The sequence below is a fragment of the Rhinopithecus bieti genome, unplaced genomic scaffold (genome assembly GCF_001698545.2).
Source record: "Rhinopithecus bieti isolate Rb0 unplaced genomic scaffold, ASM169854v2 scaffold_5626, whole genome shotgun sequence".
Taxonomy (NCBI): domain Eukaryota; kingdom Metazoa; phylum Chordata; class Mammalia; order Primates; family Cercopithecidae; genus Rhinopithecus; species Rhinopithecus bieti.
Genome location: NW_016805666.1, coordinates 4134222 through 4144800, shown reverse-complemented (window position 1 = coordinate 4144800; position 10579 = coordinate 4134222). Strand labels below are relative to the sequence as shown.

At 37.8% G+C, this 10579-nt stretch overlaps 1 protein-coding gene across 1 annotated transcript in view; it reads right to left on the bottom strand.

Annotated features, from left to right (window-relative positions):
• The window catches only part of IL1RAP (interleukin 1 receptor accessory protein), a 189662-nt gene extending 182712 nt beyond the window's left edge, over positions 1-6950 (bottom strand). The window contains 1 exon segment of the mRNA XM_017873440.1: positions 6878-6950. The gene's annotated coding sequence lies outside the window, so the exon portion shown is untranslated.
• Positions 6951-10579: the final 3629 nt, after the last annotated feature.

The window sequence follows — 10579 nt, the reverse complement described above, 5'->3', positions numbered from 1 at the left end:
CATGTTAGCCAGGATGGTCTCGATCTCCTGACCTCATGATCCGCCCGTCTCGGCCTCCCAAAGTGCTGGGATTACAGGCTTGAGCCACCGCACCCGGCCCCATGAGTTTATACTGATAAAAAATTGAATAAATTGACAAATAGGTGAGAAGAGACAAATCTCCATGGAGGAGAATTTCCAATAATTTACATAGATACTGCTCCTTCAAGGAATTAGAGCTTCTTAAGTGGGAGCTGTGCATAGTGACTTCCTCTTCCTAAGAACACAGTAAGAAAAAGAGAGGGGAAAGGAACATTGCCGTGGAGAAATCTGACAAACACTATCTCAGCCAGGTGATTATAGTCAGCATCATCAGTCATAATTTATCCTGATAGTGAGACTCTTGATGTAACAAAAATGGCACTTTCCCTCTGTGAACTTCCTCTCCCAAACCTATAATCTCAGTCTAATTGCAAGAAAAACATCAGAAAATGTCCAACAGAGCAGCATCCTACAATACCCCTGACAAGTGCTCCTCCAGGTTGTCAAGGTCATTAAAAACAGAAAAAGTCAGAGAAACTGTCACAGCCAAGAGAAGCCTAAAGGAGACATGACAACTTAATTGAATGAATATTCTGGATGGAATCCTGGAATAGAAAAGGGACATTAGACAAAAACTAAATAAATCTGAATAAACAATGGATTTTGGCTTGTAATAATGTATCAATATGGGTTCCTTAATTATGACAAATGTATCATACTAAAGTAAAACATTAATAATAAGCGAAACTGGGTGTCAGGTGTGGAGGAATGCTCTGTGCTATCTCCTCAATTTTTCTGAAAATATCAAGCTGTTCTAAAAATTAAAGTGCATTTAAATAATTTCACCATTCAAGGGAGCTTCCTAAAACTCTGTTTTCCACATTTATGTAAAATAAATTATAGAATATTTAGTATATCAGATGCAATAAGTTTTATTGAGAAGAATAAGGCAGAAAAAAAGAGAGAGAGAAGAGTGCTAGGGTAGTGCAATTTCATATATGTGATCAGAGAAGGACTACTTCAGAAGGTGACATTTGAACAAAGACTTAAATTAGGCAAGACAGTAAATCATGCAGTTAACTGGAGAAAGAGATTCCAGAAAGATAAAACAGCAACTGCAAGTGTCCTGAGGTAGGAGCAAACTGGTCGTGTTTGAGGAATAGCAAAGACGCCAGTGTGGCTGAAACGGAGTGGACAAGGGGAGGAGGAGGAGTCGGTGAAGTGAGAGATACAGCGGTTGGCCAGAGATACAAAAGGTTGGCCTTTCATTTATGGTAAAGGTGTTTCTTCTCATGCCTAAAGTGGGATAGAAAACTGCTGGAGGAATTTGGGCAGGGGATTACCGTGATCTGATCTATTTTTAATGGATCTCTTTGAGTGTTTGGGGAATCATTGACTGCAGGCGGAAAGGCAAAGCAGGGGACCAGTCACAAAGCCATTGCAACAATCTGGGTGAGAAATGATAGTGGCTTGGGCTAAGGATTTAGAAGTAAAGTTTGCGAGAAGCTGTTGACACTGCATGTATTTTAATTGTAGAGGCAATGGACTGCCCACCTATTACTTCTCACAGCTCCTATACTCACCCCAGTATCACCCAAACATTTTCAGGAACTGATGCTTCTGCCTGACTCCTTCCAGGTCTTTGCATGTAGGTCTCAGAAAGTCTTCCTCTTTGTAACCCACTTAAAACAAACTCCCTTTCTCTTTGCTATTCTTTCTTAGCAACATGTTTATTTCTTATCATGATCTGTCATTTTGGTGCTTCTGTTTTTTTGTCTGTCTTTCCATCTACTCTACAGGCACTGTGAAATCAGGGACCAAATCTGTTTAGTCCAATAATGTATTCCAATTGCCTAATGCAGTACCTTAAGCATAGTAGGTGCTCAACCAATACTTGATGTCTGTATTTTTGAGTTTTTCCAATCATTATATCAATATCTACCTTGGCCAGGTCCCTTGGTCATAAGTTTCACTCTTGCCTTGCTAGGGATTCCATAGAGAAACACTGATACATTTTTAACCTGCAGTAACTGTTTCATCACTAGTCTCAATGACAGAAGCTCATTGAGTGGGTCTCTATTCTGCTCAAGTGGAGTAAAAATAGGCACTGCTTAGCAACCAGCATTTTGTACTGAGCTTTCTCCTGTGAGAAAGGCAGAGCAATGCTAGGAAATTCAGAGCAATGCTAGGACTCAAACAGCGAGGGGATTTAGGAACTGGTAAGTATATTAAGCAACTGGATAAAAGTGCTTTTGAAAAAAAGTCTCCAAATGGTTGCTCTAGAAAGAGTAAGAACATAACATGCTAATGATTCCCTCAGATCCCCTCAGACAGAAAACCTTTGCATTTCCCAAATTAGATAGTGCACTCAGGTCATAGCACGGATAGCACGGAAGGTTCTTAACATAAACCGAGACGGACTAATTGCACACAAATGATTGAGCTTGATTCATTGTTCTTATAACTATACTCACCAGTTGTGGAAATAAAGTTAAAACAAAACTAGAGAGTGGTTTTGTGTGTTAGTCTGTGGCTTTGGTTTTGATTTTTAATCCGAACCTCCCAGCCATTGTATCCAAACCTCAATTATGTTTCTGCCACTACACCTTTGTACAAATGTGGGAAAATTCCTTTTGCTCAAGACTCACTTTTCTCAACTGTCAAGGAAGGTGATTCAGTGACCTCCAAAGCCACTTACAGATCTAAAAATAACTACCTGTCCAGACTGTCTGGATAAGCCCAAGTGGCCAGTAGCCTGGAGAGTCATGTACCCAGCATGGCTTCATCCGCAAGCTTGTTCCCATCCTCTGTTAGTACCAGGACTCTGAATACACGGTCTCAACACAGGCTGCCAATCACCTACAGCTCACCTGCTCCCCAGAGACTTGCCTATTGTTCTCCCTATAACTGCAGACCAGCTCTGGCCATCCCTGCTACCCTGTGGCAGAGGTCTGAATGCCTTCCAATTTTATCCCTTCTTGGGTACTCCCTCCACTCCAGAGTACCATACTTTCCTTATATCTGATGGTTACTCTTTGTCATCATTAATAATTCTTTATATTCAGCTTCCTCTGTTTAACCAACTAAGTGTTTCCTATCTATCTTCTGATTAAACCTAGACTATTGGATCATTTGAATTAAGTTTGTAATACATTTCAGCAGAGTTATTTATTAGAGAAAGGGTGAATCTCTCAATCATGGGGAAAAAGTAACATCTTAGAGAATATGATACTTTGGAGAAGATAATTTTTAATAAACATTGATCTCAGACTCCTCCTAATTGACTTAAAAAAGCAAGAAAGAAAAACTGGCAAAGGCATAGCAACTAACTTTAAGGAGGAATTAAGGAGCAACTTGGGTTGCTGAAAAGTGCGTATTCAAGTTTGGTTTGAAATTCTGTCCCTTCTTCCCCTATTTTGAATATTATGAATCCACTTGGAATTAAAAGAGAAAAGTAGGAAATGTCAATACAATACAGAGTAAAATTGTCCTCTTATGATCCTTAGGAAGTGATTGTCTGGATAGGTCTACCCCTTAGGAGCTTGCATACTATGCATCTCAACTTAGAGGGAAGTCTCTGACGGGTGAGACAGGAATTTGTTTTATGCATAATTTGATTCAATGTTTTGCTACTGGGTAAAACAAATGAGATGATTTATAGCTACATAGTAAAGAACCACGAGATCTGTATAGGGTTGAAGCTAAAGGTTGTGGTTTAACAGAACTAAATGAAAGTTGGATCTTCAGTAGATTTATATTTCAAGACAAGTTCCTAAAATTTTACAGCTCTCCCCAAAGGAGAGAAGGTTTACTATTTTCTCAACAAAAGTTATGTGTATTGCTTGTCTCTGCTGATTTCTCTTGGTGAAAGTAGAATCCTTAATGAATTTTCAGCAAGATTAATAAATACAGAGGATTTGTTTTCTTAATCTTGCTTTTTCCTAACAGTGCCTAAGGATCTGCCATGAGCTGTGCCTACAAAAAGCCATAAATCTGGTGAATTCATCTTGAAAAGAAAAGCAAGTCAAGTGAGTGAGAAATAAATTAAAAAGGATGTTAGCTATAAAATGGCTCCTTGCATGATTCAATGGATCAGTTTGCAAATGTCAATAAGTGTCTTATACAGTATTATAAATAACCAGACAATATGACATGAGTTTACAAAAGCTATAAGCATATATTATTATCAACACATAATCAAAAATAAGCCATGTTAATATATATACACATATAGACATATGTGTCTTAAATTTACTTTAAAAGATTTATGATAAACAATTATAGTATAATAGTAAAAGTATCTAATAATTACTGAGAGCATTCTACTTGCCATGTACTGTTGTGAATATTTTACTTGTATTAGAGATTAAGTAACTTGCTTCAAGTCGTACAGCTAAGAAAATTGGAATTGTTATTTTTGAATCCTGCTGTGTCTGACTCCAGAACCATTTTTATGCACAACCAAGGTTGAAAGGAGACTGGAGATCATTTAGTGTACACCCTGTGTTGTCAGGTAAAAAGTACTGAGAACAGAAGTGACTTGTAAAAAATGGACTCACACAATCAAAACTCAAACCTATACTTCCTGGCTCCTCGCCAGTTGTTTTCCATTGCGTGAAGCTCATAGGAATATTAAATTCTACCTGGTGCTGTGAGTATGTTTCTGACTCTGATAGTGTGAAAGGAGGTGGAAGGGGCAGTCGTTTAATTAGTTTAAGGCTGAGGGTATGGGATTTGCAACATTCCAGTGTAGACAATCAGTTCAATACATATTTATTGATGCTTGCTGTGTAAAAGTTACTATACCAGGTTACGGGAGAACAATGAATCAATCACATATAATTCTTTCCTTCAAAAACTTATAGTATAGTTGGTGAAATGTGTAAGTTTGAAAAGTAGTTGAATACATAGCAGCCCTGTTTAGATCCACATAAGATTTTTTTTAAAGGCTTGGGTAATTACTGTGTCTTCACTAGGTTATAATTTCCAAGGTAAATTGGTTAAGAGCTCAGTCTTTGAATTTACACTCCCTCTTGGGTCTGAATCTGAGATACACTGTTAGTTAATTGGATGACATTAGGCAGGTTTCTAATTTGCCTGAGCTTCATTCAACCTGTATTTAAATGGGCATGGGACAATAAAAGTAGTCACCTGCTAGGATAAGATCAAATTAGATCAGAGGGAAGGAAGGAAGAAAAGAGGGAAAGAAGTAAGGAAGGAAAGAAGAGAGAAAGGAAGGAAGGGAGGAAGGGAGGGAGGAGGGAAGGAAGAAAAGAAGGAAGGGAGGGAGGGAGGAAGGAAGGAAGGAAGGAAGGAAGGAAGGAAGGGAGGGAGGAGGAGGAGGAGGAGGAGGGAAGGAGAGAGAGGCCAGGGGGAGGGAAGGAAAGAAGGAAGAGAGGAAGGAGGACAAGAAGGGAGGAAGGGAGGAGAGAGAACGCTGTCAGATATAGAGGAGATATCAATTAATTTCATTAAGTGAAGTAGTTTTTGGCTCCATGAAAGTCACAGAAGGTATCTGAGCTAAGCTTTGAAGACTTTGTGGAGTTTCAGTATGGAACAGGATAATTTATCCAGCTTCAAATTTTGTCTTACTTTCAGAGTTGTAAGAATTTATAAAAATGAAAACCTATTTTAAAACATTCCTCTTTACCTCCCTTTTCACCATTCTTGGTGGATAAGCAAGACTTTGTATCCTAAACTCTAAGACAGAGGTAGCGAACTTGCAGACTGCGAGCCAAATTTAGCCATAGACATGTTTTGACTCATCCATGAATGTTTTTTTAGACATTTAATATTGTTTACCAACCTTTAAGAAAATTGTATAAAAGTGGCGTTTCTTTTATTTTTAGGACTGGTAGGAGCAGCCATGAATAAGTAAGATTGAGAAACTATTTTCCAAGGTTTCTGGACTCTGCAAGCCCTCCAGTTTCCTGCAGGACTCAGAAGGAGCGGGGAGACCCTTTTTCCTCTTCATGATGACTGAGATCTAGCAAATCTACATATATTTGATTCGGGGTAACAACAAATGTGAGTTTTTTGCATATAAACAAAATGTGTCATTTTCACAGATATAGTTAAATGGGGGAAAATGGCATTCCAGGTTGAGAGAAAAGGCAAAAAACAAAGTGTGCTCAGGGAAGGTAAAATGTGAAGAAATAGTTGTGTGGGGTGGAGTGAGGTGGTAATGAAGAGAGAAATAAAGTAGGAAATGTAAAAAAAGAGATGTAGTCAGATCATCGAAAGTCTTGAATGCCAAACTAGGGAGTACCTTGTAAGCTCTTTCCCCATTCCTATTCCCCTTTGAAAAAGTTTTAAAACTATTAAACATATATACCAACCTAAGTAAAAATTAAAATGAAAGAAAAAATAGTCAACCATAATTCCATTCAATTGCAATAGCTTTTTTCCCCGTATTCTTCTTGAGTTCTTGTTAATTATTTATTACATTCCTTAAATATTTTCTGAAACATATTTGTAAGAGGGATGCAATGTGAAAAAATCATTTGGTCCCATACCACCTCTCAGTGCAATAGCACCTTAACGCTTGGCTTTCCCATGTGCTTCCATACATATTATTATGCAAATCCCACAACAACTCTCAAAGTGGCTGAAATGATATTGAATTATGTTGAACAACCCTAGATGTGGTCGCTTCAGTAGCAGATGGTCTGAATATCAAGTCACAACACCAACAGGTGAAGCTAAAACAGCAAGCTCGGGCACATTAGCTGCCAGGGCCCACAGAGTTGCCTTAGATGAGGATCCATTCTTAAAACACTAAGTTCCAGCTAGCAGATGGGGGTCACCAACCTCTACTATTTAGAATAGGAGATTGAGAGAGCATAGCTTGACCTACCTCCCCAGGCACTGTTTGATGATGGTTGTGATGAAGAAGACTCCCAATTCAGCAAGCCAGAACTCCTCAGAGATCCACAAGCATGCAGAACCATTCTGAAGTAATAATTTCATAGACCTATACTTTCCAATCAGGCTCTCAAATCTTTGCAGAAAATTTGAAGTCCATCGTTTTAGACCCTGCCTGGGTCAGTGGGAAATAATAACTACTAGATTTTTATTGTTTTAAAACTGGCAGTAAATTTGGAAGCAGAGCTCAGCTTCTGTAGCCTGCCCAAGAGAGCTGAAAATAGGACTTGCTGGCAGAGAATGTCATCTGCTGTGTTAGAGATTAAAACAAAAGCCAGATGGGCTCCAAAGACAGAAGAAGAGATGGGGCAGATGGGAAATGCCCACCATGGGCTATATAAAGTACAGAATGAAAACTGGTTTGCTTTTACCCTTTTGAACCAAAAAGATGTTAGGGAAGAATTCACCTGGAGATGAAGCTGGAAGTTGTCTAAGAAGCATGATACTAAGGCTGCTGAGAAGTTCCTGAATGGCTCCACTTCTGAGAAATTCTGGAGCTTAAAACATATGCTTACAGAGTTAGCTCTTTGATATGATGCAATCATAGCATGAAGGGTATTATTTAAAAGAAAAACACATAATCAGCTTTTATCGTAAGAGTGGAGTAAACCCATAAAAGATTAATCCTGAAAGGACTTAAAGAGTTAATCCAGACAGCCTCATCACCACCATTCCCATCTCAGGCCCATTTCATGAATGTGAGAAAGCAATTAAAGAAATATAAGGTTAGTGTCTTTCCCAAGCGAGACATGCTTAAAGTTAAGGAAAGGGTAAGATATGTTTTAGTCAAAAAAAACAAACAGAAAACAGTGCTAAAGCAATGTGGGATTTGAATTTACAAATGCTGGTATTCTCCTATCCTAAACAGAGTGGCCTCAAAAGTCTCCCACACCCACATCCATGCATATTCTCATGCAGCATCCACATAGGCTCAGGTGTAGTGGGAGGCAGTGAGTCCCCAATGCCATCTGTGCTGCTAGGATGCCCTGTTATTTACACCCTCCACCCCCTACATCTTATCTCTACCCCTATGTTTGTTTGTTTTTTTCCTTTAGAAAAATCTGTAATAGATGATGAGAACTGTTTGATCTCATTCTTCTCCCTCTTTCCACTGCCCCCACCTCCACCCCTCCCCACATAAATACACATTTCTCCCTTGAGTCAGTTTGTCAAACCTTTTGTTATTTACCCTTTAGCATTACAAATAAGTCTGGTCTTGCCAACATTAACCACATTGCAGTGTTATTTATATGCCAGCAATTGCTTCCTGCATCTGTGACTATAACCTAGGGAAAGAACTAGAGCACTGGCTGGTCTCTCAAGTGTTTCCTTTCTGCTTAAGTCATTAACGTTCCAACATTTGGTGCAGGTTTTCTGCCACGGCTTTTAGCTACTAAGCTAACATTACATTAAAGTAATAAATGATGCTATAAAAATGAGGAACCCCAGCTGAGGGATTAATGTGAGGTGCCCTTTAAAAAGGATTTGGATTGTGTGTTTTGAATGTATTTGTTATGGGATTCCTTGAGCATTGTAGTAATACACCAGCATTAAACCCCTGCATTCTGATGTTGCCTGTTTAAACAATGTCAGATCATCTCTCTCTACATAGGCAGCAAAGATAAATCTTCTCATTAAATGAAGCTTCTTTGGTCCTATCCAGATAGAAGCTCATGGTAGATGAGTGATTAAGCAACTCCTCTGAACTCATTACCATTCATTTGGTCTACTACCTTCTTCCTCCTGATCCCTTCCTTTCTTTGCACCTTCACAAGAATCACTCTGCTTTTTCACACCAAATGGGTGAAGACCTGCTCTGACATCCTACCGTACAAAGGCTGTTTGGCAATGGATAAGATCTTCATTACTAAAAACTGTGCTACTGAGTCTTCTCCCTAAAACAAGGATGGTTTTATGTTATCATTCGGTTATTCCAGGCCACTTAGGAATACATTAAGGAAAAGCTCAAACATTTTCCCAGTTGTATAAATGTAGATTTAGTTTATTTTAATTTTTACTTTTGTGGGAAGCTTTACAACTGAAACTCTTTCTCAACCATTCTTGCAAGTACCAGCTTTTAAAAGTCATTGCCTCATAAGACATATGTGCTAATATTTGCTATGAAGATAATTACATTTCAATTGACTAGAATACTGACAGTAAATTATTCCCTAATGTTACCTTTAGTGACTAGGTATTTTTTTCCATCATGTCTTTAATGTTATGTCCCTATTCTATCTCTTTTACTAACACTGAAAAACACTTTTGATAAAGGACGATGTAAGTTTAAGAGGTGTCATAGGCAAAGAGAAGACGCTATAATTATTCTGCGTGCTATCAAGATAGCAGCTTGGCTTTGCCGGCAGTTATGTTCTTTTTTCTTTTGCTTTTCTTTCTTTCTTCTTTCTTTTTTTTTTTAAGAGTGTACTTCCTTTTCAAGTTAAAGCAATTAGAAGTCTGGGCAGATTGGCCATTACATGGTGCCTTCAAAAGCGCATCTGAGCACAGTTATTCAGCTTCTTATTTGCAACAGAAATAATACAGATTGGTGTAAAGAAAAGTGCGAAACTAAGGGAATTATATTGCTAATTCAAACCAAAATGCTTTGGGGGATTCCTCTGTGCCTTTTATCGTTAAATTCCTGACTAAATAATGGGAAGTCTTCTTAAACTTATCAAGTGTTCTTATTTCTGTCGTTCTCTTTCTTCACTTTTTGAGAATTAATTCACAACTTGATAGATTATGTATCTTTGGGCACATTCAGAGACACAGAGAAATGGTTTCTGGTTCTTAAAATCAAAACCCCAAAGTAAATCATAGTGATAATTCAAATATCACTTTCTGTTGATGGCTAATAAGTAAAATCAGTTTCCTGTTTTAAAAGCACCAAACCGAAAACACATTTAAAAAGTAAGAATGCAATAGAAATACTGGAGTCTGGGCTTTACTTCACCCAGGCCACCATTTTTAACTCCCCGTCACTCATAAGTTGCCAAAATCGTGTGTTAGTTTCTTGCTATTTAAAATAAAAAAGATTTCTATTATAGGTAAATCTTCATTATAAAATTACTTGTGCCTGGTTTGTACATTTCTTATTGCATCTTTTTTTAGGGTTCATTTATGAGAAACTTGTAGGGCGCCTTTATGAATATCTATGTGGCACATCCAATATAGATGATACGATGGGTGAAAATTTTGTGTATTGCTCACTATTTTTATAACTCCAAGGGTATTTGTTCTAATAGGGGTATTATCAATATTTTGAATGTTTGCACAGATGCAAATATTTAACAAATACATCTTTGTTCATTATATACAAGTTTAAAATGTATGTATTACCACTTCCATTTTACCTTCCTTGCCTAATTTCTACCACGTAACAGTTTTAAGTCACACTTAATGATATAAATGATTTCTTAGCTTAAGATACATCCTTCTATATTATCATATCTTCTTCATTCTGGCTAAACCTATATAGTCTTTCAGGAGTTTCTTAGCAATCTCCTGAACTAATTTTGGTCAAATGAACTAATTCTGAGATCCATCATGAGAAATATGCTCAGTTACATTGGAATAGACAAGCCACAGATAGAAAATAATGGAGAAAGGTAAGCAAATACAGATGAGAAACTAA